Here is a 21,832-nt window from a genome sequence, read left to right on the forward strand (position 1 = left end):
TATTTACTTTTAGTTTTCAACGTTCACTTCCACAAGATTATGACTTCCAGATTTTCTCCCCATCTCATCCCTCTCCCCCTCCAAGATGGCGTGCATTCTGAATACCCCTTCCCTTAATCTGTCTTCCCTTCTATCTCTCCCCCCCTTCTTTATTCCCTTCCCCTTCAATTTTCCTCTAGGCAGGATAGATTTCTAGACCCCATTTCTTGTATATCTTTTTTCCCAGTTGCATGTGAAAACAATTTTTTTAACTTTTGTTTTTAAAACTTTGAGTTTCAAATTTTCTCCCTTCCTTCCTCCTTACCCACTCTCACTGAGAAGGCAAGTGACTCGATACAGGTTATACATGTGTAGTCAGGCAAAACACTTCCATAGTAGTCATGTTGTAAAAAACTAAGTATATTTCCCTTAATCCTATTCCACTCCCCATTTATTCTATTCTCTCTTTTCACCCTGTCCCTCCTCAGAAGTGTTTGCTTCTGATTACCCCCTCCCCCAATCTGCCCTCGGCTGAGAATGGGGCTGTGACAGAGCTTCTCTCTCACTGTGGTGGCAGACCTTTCCCACCGACCTTCTAAGTTCTCTTTGGCATTTGTGGGTTGAGAAGTCTGGAAACCTCCACAGCTGCCTGTGATTCAGTCCTCTGAGGCCTGCTCTAGGTTTGCTGAGGCCTAGTCTTTGCCTGCATGCCCACGCTGAACTGCATTCCTCTCCCACCCCAGTGCAATAGACCTTTCCACTCAACGATCCAGGTAGTCTTGTGCTGGAAATTTGTATCACTCTACCTTTTTGTGGGTTCTGCTGCTCTAGAATTTGCTTAGAGCCATTTTTACAGGTATTTGGAGGATTTTGGAGGAGAGCTCAAGGAAGTCACTGCTTTCACTCCACCATCTTCCTGAATCTCTAATACATATAAAACATGAAATCACAAAATAAGCTTCCAGGCACTTAAAAAACAATCTCAAAAGTTCTCCCATGTTGTTTTTATTAGCTCACTGGTAAGGGGAATTAGTGATTGGTTCATAAAATGAAGTGTTTTATCAGCTAAGGGCCAATAAGCAGCTTAACAAATTATTCTTGCTAAATGTTAAGTTCAGTTGTTTCTAATTGCTGAAAGAGCCTATGTGTTATAATAGTGCACTTCTTTCTGTGGTGAGAATTCTTACTTCCTTGTCTGAACCTTAACAATATTTAATTATATTTACATAGCCCTTTAAGCTGTAGCGCTCCCATTTGCAAAATATCTTCCTGAGAAACACTCTTGGGGAATGTACATTAGAATAAATAATATTATTCTTAGTTTAAAGATGAGGAAACAGTAATTGCTGCTTTGCTTATTTTTTGTTTGTTTTTATAAGTGATGATAAGGTGATTTTTTTTGGGGGGAACCAAAGTAAATTATATTAAAAATGCCTCAAAGAAAAATTTAACAAAAAAGTGTATGTATTACACTTTTCACTCCTTAAATTCATTTTCCTGGGGCAGAATCCTACTTGCCTTTCATTGAGGGAGAACATGACTTTGGGGATACAATGGAATAAACCTCAGAATCCTTAAACTTTTTGGAGTGATGGATTCTTTTGATAGGCTGGTGAAATCTCTTAGCTCCTTTTCAGAATAATGATTTTAAATATAAAAGATTGAAACAGAAACAATTATGCTGAAATGCAAATACTCACACAGACATATTATATATATATATATGAAATATATATAATATATGTATATGTATATATGTACGTGTGTGTGTGTGTGTGTGTGTGTGTGTGTGTAATATAACCTTTGGGCCTTACTTACATATGAAGTTGTGGAAAACATTTCAATATTAGCCATGTTGCAAAACAAAAGAAAGACCAACAAATTTCTTTTTTAGAAAAAGTTTTACAAAGCATGCTTTGATCTGAATTCAGACACCATCAGTTCTGTATCTGTAGGTAGATAGCATTTGTCATCATAAGTTCTTCAAAATTGTCTTAGATCATTCTATTGATCAGAATACTTAAGTCTTTCACAGCTGTTCATCCTTACAATATTGTTGTTACAAACAACAATCTTCTCCTGTTTCTCTTCTCTTCAGTTAAAATCAGTTCATGTAAATCTTTCTAGGTTTTTCAGACAGCATCTGGCTTATCATTTCTTATAGTACAAAAGTATTCCATCACTATTATATACCACAACTTGTTCAGCCATTCCCCAATTGACAGTCATCCCCTCAATTTCCAATTCTTTGCCACTACAAAAAAGAGCTGCTATAAACATTTTTGTACATATAGGTCCCTTTGCTTTTTCTTTGATAGCTTTGGCATGTAGACCTAATAGTGGTAATGCTGAGTCAAAGGTTATCCACAGTTTTATAACTCTTTTGACATAGTTCCAAAGTCTCCAAAATGATTGCATTCATTTAGCACTCCACCAAAAGTGCATTAGTGTCACAATTTTCCCATATCCACTTCAACATTTGTCATTTTCCTTTTCTGTCATATTAGACAATCTGATAGATGTGAGAGGTTCCTCACAGTTGTTTTAATTTGCATTTTCTAATCAGTAGTGATTTAGAGCATTTTATTTTCATATGATTATAAGTAGTTTTGATTTCTTCTTCTGAAAACTGTCAGTTCCTAGCCTTTCACCATTTGTCAATTGCTGAATGATTACATTCTTATAAATTTGACTCAGTTCTCTATATCTTAACTTTATTTGTATTTTTTTTCTTTTTGACCACCTGCAATATTTTCTCCTTTATCTGGAAATTCTGAAATTTGGTTATAATATTCCTAGGAGTTTTCATTTTGGGTTTGCTTTGAAGAGGTAATTGTTGCTTTTTTTGGTTTTGTTTTGTTTTTTCAATTTCAATTTTAACCTCTGCTTCTAGGATATCAACGCAGTTTTCCTTGATAATTTCTTGAAAGATGCTGTCTAGGCCCTTTTATTTTATCATGGCTTTCAGGTAGTCTGATAATTCTTAAATTATCTCTCCTGGATCTATTTTCCAGGTCATGTGTTTTTTCAAGTTATTTTACATTTTATTTTTTTTTCCATTTTGTGTTATTATTTCTTGATGTCTCATTGAGTCATTTGTTATTCTAATTTTTATTGAATTATTTTCTTCATGGAACTTTTGCACTTTCCCCCCATTTGTCCAGTTCTACTTTTAAGTAGTTCTTCTCTTCAGTGGATTTTTGTGCAACTCTTACTGTTTGGTCAATTATGTCTTTTAAGGTGTTATTTTCTTTAGTTTTGAGGGCCTCTTACCAAGCTTTTGACTCTCTTTTCATAATTTTCTTACATAAGTTTCATTTCTTTTCCAAGTTTTCCCTATATTTCTGTTGTAGGATCTTAAAAATGCTTTTTGAGCCCTTCCAGGAATTCTTGTTGGACTTGTGTCCAATTCACATTTCATTTTGAGGCTTTTCTAGTAGCTGTTTTGACATTATTGTCTTCTGAGTTTGTATTTTGCTCCTTCCTGTCACCATAGTAACTTGCTATGGTCCTTTGCTCTTTTTAAAAAAATATTATTATTATTATTTGCCCATTTTCCAGCCCCTTGACTTTTAACTTTATGTTGAAGTTGAGTTCTTTCTGGGGTGGAGGGGCTGCTCTCCTAAGTCTCAGGTTTTTCATGCTGCTGTTTTCTGAGCTAGTTCTGGGGACCTATATGTTTTTGGTGCTTCCAAGGTAGTATGATTTAAGGAGAGGTGTGGTCACTGCTCCCTTGGTCTGTACTCTGGAAGTGACCTTGTTTCCACATAGTCATAAGTGCCAGTGCTCTTCTTGACCCTGGAACTGTGACCAGGTCTTCTGCTCTCCTGTGCCTCATGAACTAGTGTTCCTTTTTGCTTTGGAAATAAGACAAAGACCCCTACTTCTTTGTGAACAAGCATAAGCAGTCTTCTTTGAATTGAAACTGTGACCATGTCCTCTGTTCTCCTGTAGCAGCAAGTGCTCATATTTCTTTCTGCCTTGGAAATGAGACCAGAGCCCCTGATCACTAGTGGGTAACCACAAACACTCTTCTCTGCCCTGGAACTGTGACCAGGGTCACTGTTACTCAATGGAAGCAAGGGCTAGTGCTTCTTTTTGCCCTGGAATTGTGACCTAAAAATGCAGATAGTCTATGTAGCAGCATCTTCAACCCAGTGTCAGTAAAGGATCCCCTATAATCACTTTCTGACCAGGTGTCTGACCCCTTTACCATCTGTGGGCTGAATGCTCCCAAAGCCGCTGTTGCTACTACTGCAGCTGCCTCCAAGGCCTGCTATTGGCTTTGCTGCAGCGCCACCGCCCCGGTGTGACAGACCTGTCCTACTGACCTAAGTTGTTGTGGGTTGGGAAATTGTTTCACTTCAACCTTTTGTTGTCTCTGTTGCTTTGGAATTTGATTTGCTGTGTTATTTTAAAGTTATTTGTAGGGAAATGTTGAGAGGGTTTGGGTGAGTTCATTGCTCTTTTCCACCATCTTGGTTTTTACCTAGGTAGGCTATTTATTTCCTTAATAGGCAAGGGAGTTGTTTCCAAGATGTAATTGACCTTTTGATACTGATTTTTGCTGGCCTCAAACCCTGCTGATATGATATCTTCATCAGCTAAGGGCACAAAAAGACCATCCACATAGAACTGGGGCCTTTTATATTGCTAGGTTTCCCAAGGCCTCCATGGGTCACTACACCTTTCCCTAATGACAAGATGCTTTCCTGTATGGAGCTGAAGGGGTCATAACTACCTAAATAAGGACTTCATCCTTGGTGGATAGCATTTCTATGCTATAGTTAGGTAAGTCTCCTTCTGGAAGACCTAAAAGTACTCCAAGTTATTCTAGTCTTAGACCTTAAGCACAGGGGGCTGCTGTGAGTCAGATCCAGCTTAAGACAGCAGAGATACTTTTTTTTCACTTTTGTTTGTAACTCTGATGTTTAGCCTAGTGAATTTAACACAGAGAGTTCTTAATAAATTATTTTTCTTTCATTTGTTCAATTGTAATTATGGGACTGGTCAAAGAGTCTAGTCCTTAAAGTATGCTCAGATTTGACCTTCTTTTTGGAAAGGTCAAACCATAGAATGTACCAGAGACTACACCAACATTTCATTCCTTTCCTTTTTCTATTCCAACACATGAAATGTTGATGATTCAATTCTCAGACATGAGTGACTGAGGAACTAATACTATGTAGAGATGAAAAGCCTTCATTAGAAGGCTTTTGAATCAAAAAGTTTGCTGACTATATAGCTGGAAGTGAATGTGTATACAAAAAGTTTCAAAAGATAATCTTTCAAGCTCTTCCCCAGCTGCTTTTTAACGAGCATGATTATTTAGACTAATAAGTGGGGATGGATGGAGGGGAGCTGTCTACTTTCCACCACCCAGGCAATGGGACTGTGATGCTAGTTACTAGGCTTTTACAACGCCAAGAACACAGTCAATTAGGGCTGAAGCAAATGGCCTAGGAAAGAGACTTTTCAACTGCTTCAGAATACTAGAAAACCCCTTTGTGGGCTACCTGGCAATGAGAGAACTAGACTAGAGTAGGAATTTTACAAAATGTTTTAGTGACTGTGTATGAAGGTGGGTTGACTGGTATTGAGACAAGTGTGAAATGGTTAAAATTTAGTTTGTATTGAGCCCTAAACTCAAAGAAACCATAAGGGCAAGGTGATGATCTCAGTTCTAGTATTGCCCCTCTACCACAACACACACACACACACAAACATACACATAAGGAGAGCAACCATAGGAGTCTGATAATCAGATTTGATCTCCTGTTACTTCTACGAATCAGGATTTTTTTGATTTTTTCTGTTTGATGAAGAAAGTGCCTTAGGGAAAGGAGGTTGTCTATAGGTAGACTCACATCCATAATGAGTGACCACCATTTTATGGACCTCATTTGGTCTCACTTTCCTCATCTGAAAAATTAAAGGATTAGACTATATGATCCCAAAGGTTTCTTCCAGCTGCATTGTTCCATGATTCTGGAATTCTAATAGAACTTTGATTGGAACTTAGAGATTGAAGAGATCTTAGAGACTATTTAGTCTCATCATCTCATTTTACATAATAGGTAAGAGATTTTGAACATGGAATGTAACATTAATATGGAGCTTATTTCATTCAGTACATCGATAAATATCATCCTTAAAATGGAGGTTCTGGGAGGAACTAGCCAATCAAAGGGAAAGGTCACAGGTACAGAGGGTACTTCCAATGAGAGAAGCTATCCAGAGGTGAATTGGGCTTCTAGGGTAAAGAGGTTTCTACTGCATGGAGACAAAGTCCTGTGGAGATTCAGGCGTACAGTGTGAACAGGATTTCAAAGACTTTTTTTTTTCTAATTTGGATTATGTTAGAAACTATGCCCTTCCTTAGCAGTGGACTAATTCATCTGGATATGCCCTTTGAACTTGATAATCCTTTTAATTGAAGAATGAAATATTTAGCACTTTACTTCTGGTATGTCTATGTCTAAGAAGACTAGGGTAGTGCTTGATGTCAGAGGGAAGACCTAGGAGCAATGATTAGGAAATAGAAAGGCACAAATTTAGACTTGAAGAAAAGAAAAGAAAAATCTTGCAAGTCCGTTCCCTCTTCCATGGGACAACCCTTCAAACACTTGATGATAGCTATCAATATAGTTGCCAAGTCTGCTCTTATTCAAGCTTATTCATTTGCTGGTTGATCACCAATAGACATTGACTTGAGATCTTCACAGCCCTGATTTCCCTCATCTTGGTATTTTTCACATTATTAATGTTCTTCCTAAAATGCAGCATGTGAAATTGAATACAGTATTTCAGATTTGGTCTAACCAAGGCAGAGTACAAAGGGAATTTTTGCTGTTGTTAAGTTGTTTCAGTCATGTCAGTTCTTCGTGACCCAATTTTAGGGTTTTCTTGGCAAAGATAGCAGAATGGTTTGTCATTTCCTTCAACAGTTGATTTTACAGATGAAAAAACTGAGTCAATTAGGGTTAAGTGACTTGCCCAGGTTCTATCATCTCCTTATTCCTGAAATCTATTTTTCCCTTAATGCAGACCAAGATCATGTCAGCTTATTGGGTTTCTATATCACATTGTTGACTCGTTTATTTAGCTCAGGCACTAACAGCCCAAAATGTTCTTTTTCTTAAACAAACTTCTGTCTAGCTATACCTATCCCTTTTTTAAATGTCAATTGATTTTTGAAAATAGACAAGTTTATATTTATCTTTATTAAATGTCATATTATTAGATTTTACCAAAAGTTATATTCTTTCAAAATATTTTTGAATGCTACATCATCTAATATGTTAGCTATACCTCCTAGCTTGTATTATTAAGTAATTTAATAAGCAGGCAATTTATATCTAGATTTTCCAAGTCACTGATAAAAATGTTAGGACAGGGCCAAATGCAGAGTCCTATGTTACTAAATTGAAGACCTTCCAAAATGATGTCAGACCTACCTCAAAACTATAATAAAAGATTATCAAATGTTCAGAGAGGCCTATTTTCCAGAAGTGACATGTTACAATGTTGAGCCTGAGCTCAGGATACCTAGTTTCAAAGCCTTCTCTGGTTATTTGGGAATTCTGTAATCATGGGAGAACCATTTAGTGTGTCACAGCAATTGCTATTATACCCATTTGTTAACTGGGTATAATAATATATTACCTGTCTTACAGAATTTTTTTATAAGGAAAACACTTTGGGAAACTTAAAGTAGCAAATACATCAATCACCAAACATTTATTAATCTTCTAATTGCCAGGCACAGTGCTAGATGCAAGGACAAAAATCCTTTAAAAGAGCTGAAATTCTTACGTAACTGTTGGTTATTTTTCTCACAAAAATGTAATCCTATCATTTAACAAACCAGGAAACTATTGCTGACATGTTATTTCTAAGTTACAGTTTCTAGATGCCACATTTCCCATTCAGTTCTTTCTACTAAGCTTGATGAATCCTTTAAAACAAAACACACCGTTTTAGATACTAAACGAATGTTTTTAAGTTTGTTGATGAGTCGCAGCCATAAAGTATGTGACATGACACTTTACCTCATAAAAGTTATATTTCATTTCCAATTGATATATTTCCCCCATAAAAATACATGTGGTTATTTTGTGATTTTTTAACAGCTGGACATTTTATTCCCTGTCAATAATACAGCCCTAGAAGTGGTATTGCTGGGTCAAAGGGTATGCATAGTTTTATAGCCCTTTTGGCATAGTTACAAATTGCTCTCCAGAATGGTTGAGCAGTTCACAACTCCACCAACAATGCATTAGTGTTCCAGGTTTCCCCACACCTTCTCCAACATCTATCATTTTCCTGTTTTATCATGTTGGCCAAAGTGATAGGTGTGATGTGGTACTTCGGGATTGTTTTGATTTACATTTCTCTAATCAATAGTGATTTAGAGCATTTTTTCATATGACTATAGAAGGCTTTAATTTCTTCATTTGAGAACTGTCTGTTCATATTCTTCGACCACTTATCATTTGGGGAATGACTTGTATTCTTACAAATTTGACTTAGTTCTCTCTGTATTTTAACACTGAGGCCCTTATGAGAGACACTGGTTGCAAAAATTCTTTCCCAATTTTCTGCTTCCCTCTTAGTCTTGGTTGTATTGGCTTTGTTTCTGTAAAAACTTTTCAATTTAATGCAATCAAAATTATCCATTTTGTGTTTCATAATGATCTCTGTCTCCTGTTTGGTCATGAATTCTTCTGTTCTCCATAAACCTGACAAGAACACTATTTCTTGCTCTCCCTTGTTTGCTAATAGTATCAGACTTCATATCTAAATCATGAGCCCATTTTCACTTTATTTTGTTATACGGTGCGAGATTTTGGTCTATGCCTAGTTTCTGCCATATTCTTTTCTAGTTTTCCCAGAAGTTTTTGTCAAATAATGAGATCTTATCCCAGAAGCTGGGGTCTTTGGGTTTATCAAATAATAGATCACTATAGTCAGCTTGTGAAAACACTGTGATACAATGCAATAAAAATTCCTTGATGAGTCCTTGGAGCATCTGTAGGTATTATATAATTGATTCTTGTTTGCGAAGCACATGGTAGAGGGGAGTCTGTTTAATTGACTGGAGGGAAGGGGAATTTGAACTTAGTTGCATTTAACAGGTCTTAGTATACCTTTGTCTTGGTCTCTCTGTTTGACTTCTTTAGCTATAGCGAAAAGGGCATAGAACCTCTCCCCTTACAACATTGGTTGTCATCTAGCAGGAAGAAGTCAGCTAAAGAAGCTGACTTCACAGACCCTTCCACATAGGGAGCTGCATCAACAGTACTCAGTGTACTTGTAGGGAATGAGCTGATTTACCTGTCTCTGATTATATGACGGTTTAAAAGAAACTGTAAACTATGTAAAACATCACTGAAGGCAGTTAAATAGCTTTTAATATAACAAAAAAGGAAAATGATAAATTTTGGAAGGAATGTGGAAAACTGAGGCACTAATGCTCTTTTGTTGGAATTGTGAACTGATTTAACCATTCTGGAGAGCAATTTGGAACTATGCCCAAAGGACTATAAAACTGTGATCCAGCAATACTAGGTCTGTATCAGAAAGAAATTAAGGAAAATAACTTATTTGTACAAAAATATTTATAGCAACTCTTTTTATGGTGACTAAGAATTGGAAATTGACAGGATGCTCATCAATTGGGGAATGGCTGAATAAATTGTATTATATAATTGCAATGGGATACAATTGTGCTATAAGAAATGATAAATAGGATGATTTCAGAAAATAAACCTAAAAAGCCTTACATGAACTGATACAAAGTGAAGGCAGCAGAACCAGGAGAACATTGTACACAGTAAAGTATTTCACAACAGTGACTGACTTACATGTTCTCAGTAACACAATGATCACACGCAAGAAAAGACTCATGATGAAAAATGCTAAGCCAAGATTCTGGAGTGAGAAGTAAGGCCCTCTCACTCTCCCCTGTTAACTTCTCAAAGCCCAGAAAATATAGCCCCAGGAAAAATCCTGGAACAGCTGAACCAGTAGAAAGATGGGGTGCAGCAGTCTTGTAGCTCAGGAAGCTTGACGGATTAATGGAAAGGTCCCTCTTGCACTGGAGGAGAGGGAGCAGTGCAGAGCAGGAGACATGTCAGCAAGCTAGCAAAAGGCCCTGGCCTCAGCATACCAAGGGAAGATCCTGAACCCTGGGAGGTACAGTAGGCAAGCACTGGCACCAGGGCCCTTGAGTAACTTGATGTGGGCAGGGGAGCCAGTGGAAACTGGCTCAGAAAACCACCAGATGTCATGGTGTTCTCTGGCAACCAAGTCTCCCAGTATCTAGGCAAAACTCTGGGAAGTGTATCTCCAAGAGGGAAAGCCCAGGCAAAGAGACATCCTGCAGCAGCGAAACATCCATTATCAAGGAGCCAAAGAAAGCAGAAGGCCTGGGTGAGCAGGCAACCTCCAGGGGCCAAATACAAATATGGTGCTGATACCTACACTGGGAAGAGTCAAAACAGAGAAAGAAAATTATAGACCAATTTCTCTAATGAATATAGATGCAAGAATTTTAATAAAATATTAGCAAAAAGATTACAGCAACTTACCCACAAGAATAACACACTATGACCAGGTAGGATTTATACCAGGAATGCAGGGCTGGTTCAATATTAGGAAAACTATCAGCATAATTGAGCATATCAACACCAAAACCAACAGAAACCGCATGATCATCTCAATAGATACAGAAAAAGCTTTTGACAAAATACGATACCCATTTCTACTAAAAACACTAGAGAACATAGGAATAAATGTAGTCCTCCTTAAAATAATAAGTAGCATCTACTTAAAACCTTCAGCAAGCATCATATATAATATAGAGAAGCTAGAAGCATTTCCAATAAAAGCAGGGGTGAAACAAAGATGTTCATTATCACCACTGTTGTTCAATAGCTTTAGCAATAAGAAAAGAAAAAGAAATTGAAGGTATCAGAATAGGCAAAGAAGAAACAAAGCTATCACTCTTTGCAGATGGTATGATGATCTACTTAAAGAATCCTACAGAATCAAGTAAAAAACTACTTGAAATAATAAACAACTTTAGCAAAGTTGCAGGCTATGAAATAAACCCACATAAATCATCAGTATTTCTATATATTACCAACAAAGCCCAACAGCAAAGAAATAGAGAAATTCCATTTAAAGTTACTGTACACATTATAAAATATTTAGGAGTTTGCCTGTTGAAACAAACCCAGGAACTATATGAACACAATTACAAAACACTTTTCACACAAATAAAGTCATATCTAAATAATTGGAAAAACATCAGTTGCTCATGGGTAGGCTGAGCTAATATTATAAAAATGACAATTCTACCTAAATTAATTAACTTATTCAGTGCCATACCAATGAAACTACCAAAAATATTTTAAAGAGTTAGAAAAAATAATAACAAAATTCATTTGGAATAACAAAAGGTACAGAATATCAAGAGAACTAATGAAAAGAAATCCAGGGGAAGGTGTCCTAGCTGTTCCAGATCTTAAATTGCATTATAAAGCAACAATCATCAAAACTACTTGGCACTGGCTAAGAAATAGAATGGCAGATCAGTGGAATAGGTTAGGTATGCAAGACACAGTAGTCAATGACTATAGTGATCTATTATTTGATAAACCCAAAGACCCCAGCTTCTGGGATAAGATCTCATTATTTGACAAAAACTTCTGGGAAAACTAGAAAAGAATATGGCAGAAACTAGGCATAGACCAAAATCTCGCACCGTATAACAAAATAAAGTGAAAATGGGCTCATGATTTAGATATGAAGTCTGATACTATTAGCAAACAAGGGAGAGCAAGAAATAGTGTTCTTGTCAGGTTTATGGAGAACAGAAGAATTCATGACCAAACAGGAGACAGAGATCATTATGAAACACAAAATGGATAATTTTGATTGCATTAAATTGAAAAGTTTTTACAGAAACAAAGCCAATACAACCAAGACTAAGAGGGAAGCAGAAAATTGGGAAAGAATTTTTGCAACCAGTGTCTCTCATAAGGGCCTCAGTGTTAAAATACAGAGAGAACTAAGTCAAATTTGTAAGAATACAAGTCATTCCCCAAATGATAAGTGGTCGAAGAATATGAACAGACAGTTCTCAAATGAAGAAATTAAAGCCTTCTATAGTCATATGAAAAAATGCTCTAAATCACTATTGATTAGAGAAATGTAAATCAAAACAATCCCGAAGTACCACATCACACCTATCACTTTGGCCAACATGATAAAACAGGAAAATGATAGATGTTGGAGAAGGTGTGGGGAAACCTGGAACACTAATGCATTGTTGGTGGAGTTGTGAACTGCTCAACCATTCTGGAGAGCAATTTGTAACTATGCCAAAAGGGCTATAAAACTATGCATACCCTTTGACCCAGCAATACCACTTCTAGGGCTGTATCCCAAAGAGATCATCAAAATTGTAAAAAAAGACCCACATGTACAAAAATATTTATAGCGGCTCTTTTTGTCATGGCAAAGAATCGGAAATTAAGGGGATGCCCATCAATTGAAGAATTGCTGAACAAGCTGAGGTATATGAATGTAATAGAATACTATTGTGCTATAAGAAATGATGAGCAGTCAGACTTCAGATAAAGCCTTGAAAGACTTGTGTGGTCTGATGCTGAGTGAAGTGAGCAGAACCAGGAGAACTTTGTACACAGTAACAGCAACATTGGGTGATGATTAACTTTGATAGACCTCTAAAGTGTCTATTCTAATGCCCTCATTTTACAGATGAGGAAAATGAAATACAGAAAAGTGAAGGGACTTAATCAAATTCTTGCTGGTAGGAAATGTAACAACCATAATTTGAATGCAGGACCTCTGACACTAAACTAGTATATTTTCTTCTGTTTCATACCTTTATAGTTGTTTCAGTTTGTCTTCACAGTTGGCTTCCAACCCATCTTTTTGCTTCTATGCCATTATTCTTGCCTTTCCTGGCCTAGAATGATTTCTCTATTTATGAATATAAAAATTCTAGTTGAGGTTTCCTAAATCATATAGAACTCTCAGAGACCAACAGTCTTCCATTTGTACTGAGATGTAAATGAATCTTACTAAGGACTCAGCTGGCCATTTAGTATTCCCCTCCTCTCTCACTTCCCCTTTTCTTTCCCATAAAGCATGAGGATAGAAAAATAGAAGGAAGGACAGAAGGCAATTTCTTTCTACTTCCATGTAAAAAGGAAAGGTGACAAAATGTAGAAGGAGTTTGCTCCAGAAATTAAAAGAGCATTAGAAATTTTGGTTAGGGGAAAATACAGAACAAAACCCAAATGAATGATTCAATAGTTAGGGGAATCTAAGAAAACTAAAGGCTAAATAAACAGTTTATACTTTCATTGTAGAGCAGTGTTAACCACTGGTTTCTCAGTTAAAAAAACAAAAACAAAAACAAAAAACAACATAATATAACAAACAACAGAAACATCATGAATCTTGAGCAATCTATTCTACTTCTGTAAAAATCTATCCTTGCTCATATCCTAGTGCCTCTGTGTCACCTTTCTTGAAAACCCATCCACAAAATATCACCTCTTCTAAAACCCCACAGCATTTGATCACATTATTGTTAAAGTCTCAAAATCCTTATCACATTTTAGTTTATTTTGTGATTACTACTCTACATGGCTTCTCTTTGTAACTAGATTTTTACATTCCTATGGTAATGGGACCATAGTTTCTTTTTATCTACCCAAACTACCTAGTTGGTACTAAAACTATTCTTTTTGAAAGTGCTTTCCATCCTTCTATGCCAATCTCATAGGCTACCTCATCCCCGTCTCAGATCCTCATGCACTAACTACACCTGGACTGAAATATTTTTTTTTCCGTTCTTGGACCTCTCATAATATGTACTTGTTTTGTTTCTATTTCTCTCATGCATTTACAGAATTATTTGTGTATATTTTTTATCATCCTTCTTACCCTTACTGGATTATAACTCTTTGATGGCAGAAGTTAACTTTGTATCTCCCTCTGGGTGTAGCACAGCATCTTGGACATTGTAGACTTAATAAATGTCTGTAGTTTAATTGTTTTATGAATGGAAAGAATAGCGACTCCATTTAAAGCAATTTGGTAACTGACATGATAATATATCATGTGATTAATGATATTCTGGTATAATGGGGTTTTGGGAGCATGCCCAAATCACCTAGCATGGAAACATCATGTGCCTTCCAACCATTTGAATGGCTGTAGCTTCTTTTGATTAATTATGTAGTCAGAATAGGCTTTCTTTAAAACTACCAGACCGGAACAGCCATGCTCTCTTTTCTCCTTGGCATCCAGAGAGGGTAAAGGCTTACTCTCAGTATGGGTCATGTGAACTACACCAGAGAGAAGAGAAGGTGTAAAGTTCCTTCCCCAGCTTTCCTTTGTACCCTGTGGCTCTGAGAAATGGGCCTTTATTTCTTCTATTACATTGGTCCCTCTCAGTTTCTAGGTACTGGTAGTAATCCCTATCAGACCCTTGGAGCCAAGATTCTACGTGTGATGTAGTGACCAGCCAGCCCAGCAGGGAATGCCAAAGCACCTAGTGCTCAAACACAAGGGTGACTTTGGACTTGGACCTGGAACTGCATTACATGGGAACTGAACTAAAATATGAACTAAATCTCTTTCCCCTTGTCAGAGACAGAGTAGGTGATTGTGCCCCATATTCTTTGAGGCATATTTGTTAAAGTATATATTTCTTCAAAAAAGCTTACCTGTTAAATATTGAAGAGGTTCTTGGATATAGAAGATCCCCCTACATTTAAGCGAATACCTTTGTGGATATTGGAGCCAGTGGCAAAGCCTAAGTCCCCGAAACCCCTTTCAGCTACTATAAAACACTGGAGAAGTGTGAAATGTAATGAACCTGGCCTTCAAACAATGGGGGGTAGTGGGTCAGTGTTACACTGGAAAGAATAATGAATCCAGAGTGAGAGCAACATGGTTTGAATACTGGCTTTCTATTTATTACTTGTGTGATCTTGCACAAATCAATTAACCTCTCTGTGCCTCAGTTCTTCATCTATAAAATAAAGGAGCCAAACTAGGGACCCTCTGATAGCCATTGCAAATTCAAATCTGCAGATCTAAGGGATAGAGATAGACCCTGGGCCTGTAAATTTATTGGAACTGTTAAATGATGAAATATCCTTTATCAGTTTAGATCATCATTAGACTTTACTTTGGAACTCATACTCTCAGTATTTTTCTTAGAGTAATGGCAGGTGCTCAGGGTCATTAAATGAGTTTGTGTCAAAGGCAAGACTTGAACCCAAGTCTTTCTGGCTCTGAGGCCAGATACTATATCATGCTGTCTCTCATAGGGATCTACTATTCTTTAATAATGAAATTTCAAAAATCTTCTAAATATTACTCCATATGCAATTTATGCTACAATAAATTTAAGTATCTATGCAGAATTAATTAACAATATGTAATTTTAGCCACTTATTTTCTAGATTGTACTTTTGGTTACTCTGGTGACTAACAAAATTTGTCTTTCTTATGAAACCTTCTGTACAAAAGGGTTATTCTTATGCTCCTGCTGTGGCACCAACATCACTGAAAAGACTGCATAAATTGCTTTCTTATACAACACTTATTTTTTTCTCAAACAACCATAAAAGAGCCCCATGGCTTAGAAGAAACATTTTAATCCCTTCATCTCTTTAATAAGCATACAGTTATGAGCTTCTTTAAACTGTTTCACAAATACAATCTCAGACAGTGGAGGTCAATGTACTCATTTTCTTATGGCATTAATATCCAAGTGGATTTGGAGTTTGAGAGGGATTAGTTATGTAGGAACCAACTGAGGCTCAGTATACTTCTTTCAGCCTTAGCTTGAACATCTCAGAAAAGAATTACCACATCCCTGAACTCAGTGAGATTCTAATACTTGTAACCTGAAAAATCCATTGGCATGGACCCACCTTCTCTTTAAGCTACACATTGATGTGAAGTCAAACATTTGTTCCCCTTTGGAAAATGCTGTAGGAAGTATAAATGTAGCCAAACCTTAAGAAATACTTAATTTCCATTTATAATGGAGGTTTGCTATTCTTGGCAAATTGAGCAAAATGTCTTTTTACGAAGTTTTGCCTTATCAGTGTTCTCCAAATTGCAGCATTATTTTAACAACAAAGATAAATGAGTTATTTGATATGCAGCATCATGTTGTCAAACAAATGTGGGTTTTAAGTTAAATCCTTATATTCATATATAACATAGTCCAATCTGATTATTATTTCCCTTCTGAGATATTATAATCCTTCTTCCATGATAGTCTAAGGAAGACTGGTATAGGCAGACTGGTATAGACCTTGCTGGTCACCTTAAAAAAAACTGAGATCCCTAAAGATACTGCTTAATTTAACCTTTGGGCAAATCTTGAAGCAATACAACATTGTGCTAAAATGACCATAATAACAGTGTTTCTTACTTTAGTCAACTCTAACAACTCTGACAGCAAGTCACTCTATTTTAATTCTGATATGCACATAAAACATAACTCATCTTTCTTATATCATATCTGCATTTTAATATCCTATTTTCCCTATATTCTTGCTCTGTTGTATGCCTTTTCGCAAAGGCAAATGGGTGGCACACTGGGTAGAGTGCTGGGCCTAGAGTCAGGAAGATCTGAGTTCAAATCCAGACTCTGATACTAGTTGTGTGACCTCGGGCAAGTCTTTTAACCTCTGTCTACCTCAGTTTCCCCATCTAAAATGAATATAATTATAGCACCTTCTTCCCAGGGTTGTCATGGGGATCAAATGAGATAATATTTATTAAATACATATTGTGGTGCCTGTCATATAGTAGGTGCTTAACAAATGCTTGTTCCCTTTCTCCTTTAACTCTCCTCAAAAATTATATTGACATATAATCATTTTACTGGCCATACCTTCTTATTCTAAAATATCTCCCATGTAGAAGGGGACCCATAAAGATCTTTTGTATATAAAAAGGGGCTGGAGAAGGGGACAAAGAGAAGGAGGAGAATGAATGGAATTGAAAGTAGTTCAGCAAAATTCATTAGTGTATCAACAGTGTACCAAAAGTCAGTGGAGTTTGAAGGTATTAAAGCTTGAAATTCCACTAAGTCTTTCGGCTACTCTGTGTATGCAATGTTCTTCACCCACAGCTCCCCACCACACAAGAGAAGGAATAGAGACATGTATTCTTATCTCTTCTGTGGGGCCATTCTTGGTCATGATAATTATGCATCATTCATTTTGTTGTTATCCCTTTCATTTGCGTTATTTCATAGTCATATATATTGTTTCCCTAGCTCAGCTTACGTCACTCTATATAAATTTATACAAGTCTTCCCAATCCTCTTTGAATTCTTCATAGTCAGTTTCTTAGAGCTCAGGAATATTCCAAGAAATTCAAGTGTCACAATTTGTTTAGCCATTCCCCAATCTGTGGTCATTTACTTAGTTTCCAGCTCTTTGCTACCAAAAGAAAAAATTAAAGGGCCATATTAAAAAGGAATCAATTTCTGATAATTTATTAAATAACTCCTGTGTCTCAGACATTGTTCTTGGTACTAGGGTATACAAAGACAAAAATGAAACAGGATGAAATCTTCTCAAAGGGAGAGACTATTTGGGAAGACAACATTCAGGTACACAAATAAAAATCATGCAAAATATATGTGAAATAAATAAAAAGACATTTCAAGGCATGGAGGTGCTAGCAGCCAGGGGAAATCTGAAAAAGTCTTGGATAGGAAGTGACATTGGATCTATCTGGCTCTTGAAAAAGAACTATGGATTCTAGCAGATGAAGGTGAAGAAGGAGGACATTCCAGACAGGACAGATTGGACAGACAAAGGCAGGGAGGTGGGAAAAAGAATGTGCGTGAAGACCAAATTCGTATGCCACAAAACAGGTGAAAGGGCATTGTAACAAAATGGAACTGCAATATTGGAGACAGTTGTGAAGCATTTCAAATTCAAAACATTTCACGATATTGAGATAATCAACATCCACTGGCATTCATTGAAGAGTGGAATGACATGGTATGATCTCTGGATATAAACATAAAAGTGCGAGTTCCTCCCTTGAGACTTACATTCTATGAAGGAAGGAAACACTGATATAGTGAAGTAGTGACAAAGGTAAGTTTTGGTTTGGGGAATTACAGGAACAGTGAGTTGATCCACTAGTAGCTGATTGATAGTGTCCTTTTGAGAAGCAAGGTATATAATGATCTAATTACCATAATGAAGAGCAGAAGATGAAAAGTGGTATGTGGGGAGTAGGTGTGGGGGGTAGTGGTGGTGAATTGTTGTTGCTTTTTGTCATTCACCATGACATCAGGGAGGTGATGTCATGACATGCAAGTGAATTGAATTTAAGTGAGGGAGGGCTGTGCAAAGTCACTAATCTCACTTTCTCCTCCAGAGCTACTTTGGGTCCAGTGGCAAGATATAGATCAGCATGACTGGAGTAGTGGTAGAAATAAACAGAAGGCAGAAGGGCAGGACATATTGAATTTGAGATGCAAATAGACCTTCATTTGGAAATATTCAATAGTCAGTTTAGTACAGAGATAAGAATTGCATATATAGATCTGAGTTAGGAAGATAATTGACACTGCGGAAGTTAGTGAGGTCATCAAAAGCAAATACAGTAAGGAAGACAAACCAGACCTAGTATATGCCCCTTTAAGGCATACCTATAATAAGGGATATAATTCAGGTGAAGATTCAACAAAGGAGTCTGAGAATGCCTGTTTGATAAGTAGAAAAAGAAATAAGAACAATGCTGTAAAAACCCAGATAGATGAGAGTTTCCAGGAGAGGGTGGTCACTGAATATATAGCACATATTTGTCTTAGATTTAGTTTATTTCAGATAGAAGAATGAGAAAAACAATAGATACATAATTTTTGTCTTCTGAAAACTATGGAAAGTTTGACTAAGAAGTTAGGACTTCTTGGAAATAATGCCTATAAGCAAAAATTACTGTTTACAGAGACCTTGAGGGCCTATCTGCTATCTTGAGAAGGAAATACATTCTAACTACTTATTGAAGTGATAACAGTGTGCTAGAAAAAGAAAAAAGATAGAAGTATAATTGTAGTTGAAGAGAATAAAACACGAGGTGATGTTTTGTCCTTAAAAACCTCAACTTAGACACAAAAATCTTTGCATAGATTTGAATCATTTATAATGTTTATTGTGGATAGAGTGCTAGGCTCAGAGACAAAAAAACCTTTGCTCTTAAATATTTTAGAAGCAGGGTATAATTGTTGCTTTTTTGTTTGTTTGCTTATTTCAGGTTTGATGTCCTATTTTAAAATAATACGACCTTAGATTTAATGATAGCTCACATTTATAGAGCATTTTAAGATTTGCAAAGCATTTTACATACAGTATTTGAATTCCATTTTACAGATGAGGAAGCACAGGTTGGCAAAGGTGAAGTGACTTTCTAAGTCACATAGTTAATAAGCTTCTTGAAACTAGATCTTCCTGATTCCTAGTCCAGAGCTCTAGCCTTTATATCACTTACATTTAGAAATGGTAGGAACTTTATAAGCTACCTAGTGCAACCACATTATTTTACTGATGAGAAAACTGAAGCCTAGAGAAATCAAATGATTTGTCCAGTCAGTTAACTGGCATTTATTACACACCTAACAGGTGACAAGGTATCCTATTAAATGCTGAGGATACAAAGAAAGGCAAAGATAGTCCTCTTTCTAAAGAAGCTCACAGTGTAAAGGACAACCCATCACATTGGTTGAAACTTGCAATGGTAGGATTCAAACCCAGGTCTTCTGATTCTGAATCCAACATCCTTTCTTTCTACTATATCATACCATCCTCAAGTGAAAGCCCTTTTCTTTTCCACTTCAACAAAAACTTATTAACATAACACCTTAAGTTACTCAAACCACTATGCTAGGTCAGAAAGAGGTACAGAAATTAGCTTAAGATATAATTAATGCCCTTACAGAGTTAATAACCTAATAGAAAGATGCAGCATGTATTCAAATAACTATAAGTTCTCTCTTTTGGAGTTAAGTTTGGATTTGGATTTGGAGTTACGATGACCTGAGTTTGAATCCTGCCTCACGTACTCCCTAGCTATGTGACCTTGGCCAAGTCACTCAACCTTTTTGTACCTTAGTTTCCTTATGTGTAAGATGAATATTATAATAATAGCACCTACCTCACATGGTAGTTGTGAGGATCAAATGAGCCAACATATATAAAGCTCTTTTCTCAAAGCAATGCATACATATGTGTGTATATGTATATATGCTTGTGTATGCATAGGTATACATGTATATTCAAGCCATTAACAATTATATAATTGTTAAGATATAATATTAATAATAATATATAATAGATGTTAGCAATAATAATGTAACATGATATAGGCACATAATAGAGTCCAAATCTAGCAGATCCTCTCAAACTTTTAATGGATGCTGTGAATTATTCAAGAATTAGTCTTGCTAAGTTTGGAGAAGTTTCTTTCATAAAGATTGGGCACCTATCATGACTTTTATTTTTGTTCGTAGCAAATCATGAAACCGTCTCCTAAGTTGTGCAGGGATTAAGAAGATATGGACCACTGGAGGGAATGCCCACTGTGAAATGACAATTCTTTTGAAATATTGAAGTACTTGAGATATATCATATTGCTTTCCTCTATTATTGGATGAATTGTCTTGTGATGACAATAATGGTAATGATGGTGACTACCCCTACTACTACCACCACCATCACCACCACTACCACAACTGCTACTGCTACTTCTACTTCTACTACTACTACTACTACTACTACTACTACTACTACTACCTCTATTGCTATTACTATTGCTACTACTATAGATGCTATCACTCTGCATATATACTTCACTTTCTAGTGTTCATGTTTTTGTTCATACTATTCTCTTCTTACACTGTAAAGTCCAACTTAAATTATATTTCTCATGTCAACAATTTTTAGGAATATTCCTGCTCTGACCAAACATAGCATTTGGTTTTATACATCTTTAAAGTCATCTTAACATTATTATTATGCTTCATAGTTAATTTTCTGCATATTGCATCCTCCCACTGACTTCAGGGGCAGGAGCTATAACAAATGTTTATTTAATATAATTGAAAGTGTTATGTTAAGTCCAAAAGGTAGTTCCCACCCAAGGAGAGCAGAGAAGGTTTAAACTATGGACCATAAAATAGGGAATACATGAAGCCAGAAATAGGGAAAAGACTTTCCAGGAAGGGCATGTTGATTATATTTTCCATACTGAAAATTATATGCATAATCTCAGAGGATTTTATTTTTCTAATTTATAAAATTACCTACAGGAAAACTCCGGTGAAAGCACAAAAACTAAGTCACACTTATAATTCAAGTCACTTTCATTGAAAAGAATAAAATTGTATGTCAAGAATTAGAAAACTCCATAATAAAAAAATTCTGAAAATACAATATCTTCAGTTATTTTAATCACTACTACACTACATTTTCATCCTACTTTTGAATTTGATGATATGCATTTTATGCAAACTTGCTTGAAGAACTCATCTAATTCAACAATTGCTTATTCCAATTTTTCCCAAATATTCATTGGCAGGCCAATGAATAATTCATTTGGATTGTCAGGAGAGATGTTACAGTTTTAATGGTCACCTATGACTTTTCTAATCCCTTAATGTTGTTAATCAGTGAAATGACCTCTTTATTGTAACATTCAATGAGAGGATTAATTCAAAAGTTTTGTTTCTTTTGAGGATCTTAATGTTCTCATGAAGAGTGAC

Source organism: Phascolarctos cinereus, unplaced genomic scaffold, assembly GCF_003287225.1.
Source record: "Phascolarctos cinereus isolate Bilbo 61053 unplaced genomic scaffold, phaCin_HiC Scaffold_5;HRSCAF=322, whole genome shotgun sequence".
Classification (NCBI taxonomy): Eukaryota; Metazoa; Chordata; class Mammalia; order Diprotodontia; family Phascolarctidae; genus Phascolarctos; species Phascolarctos cinereus.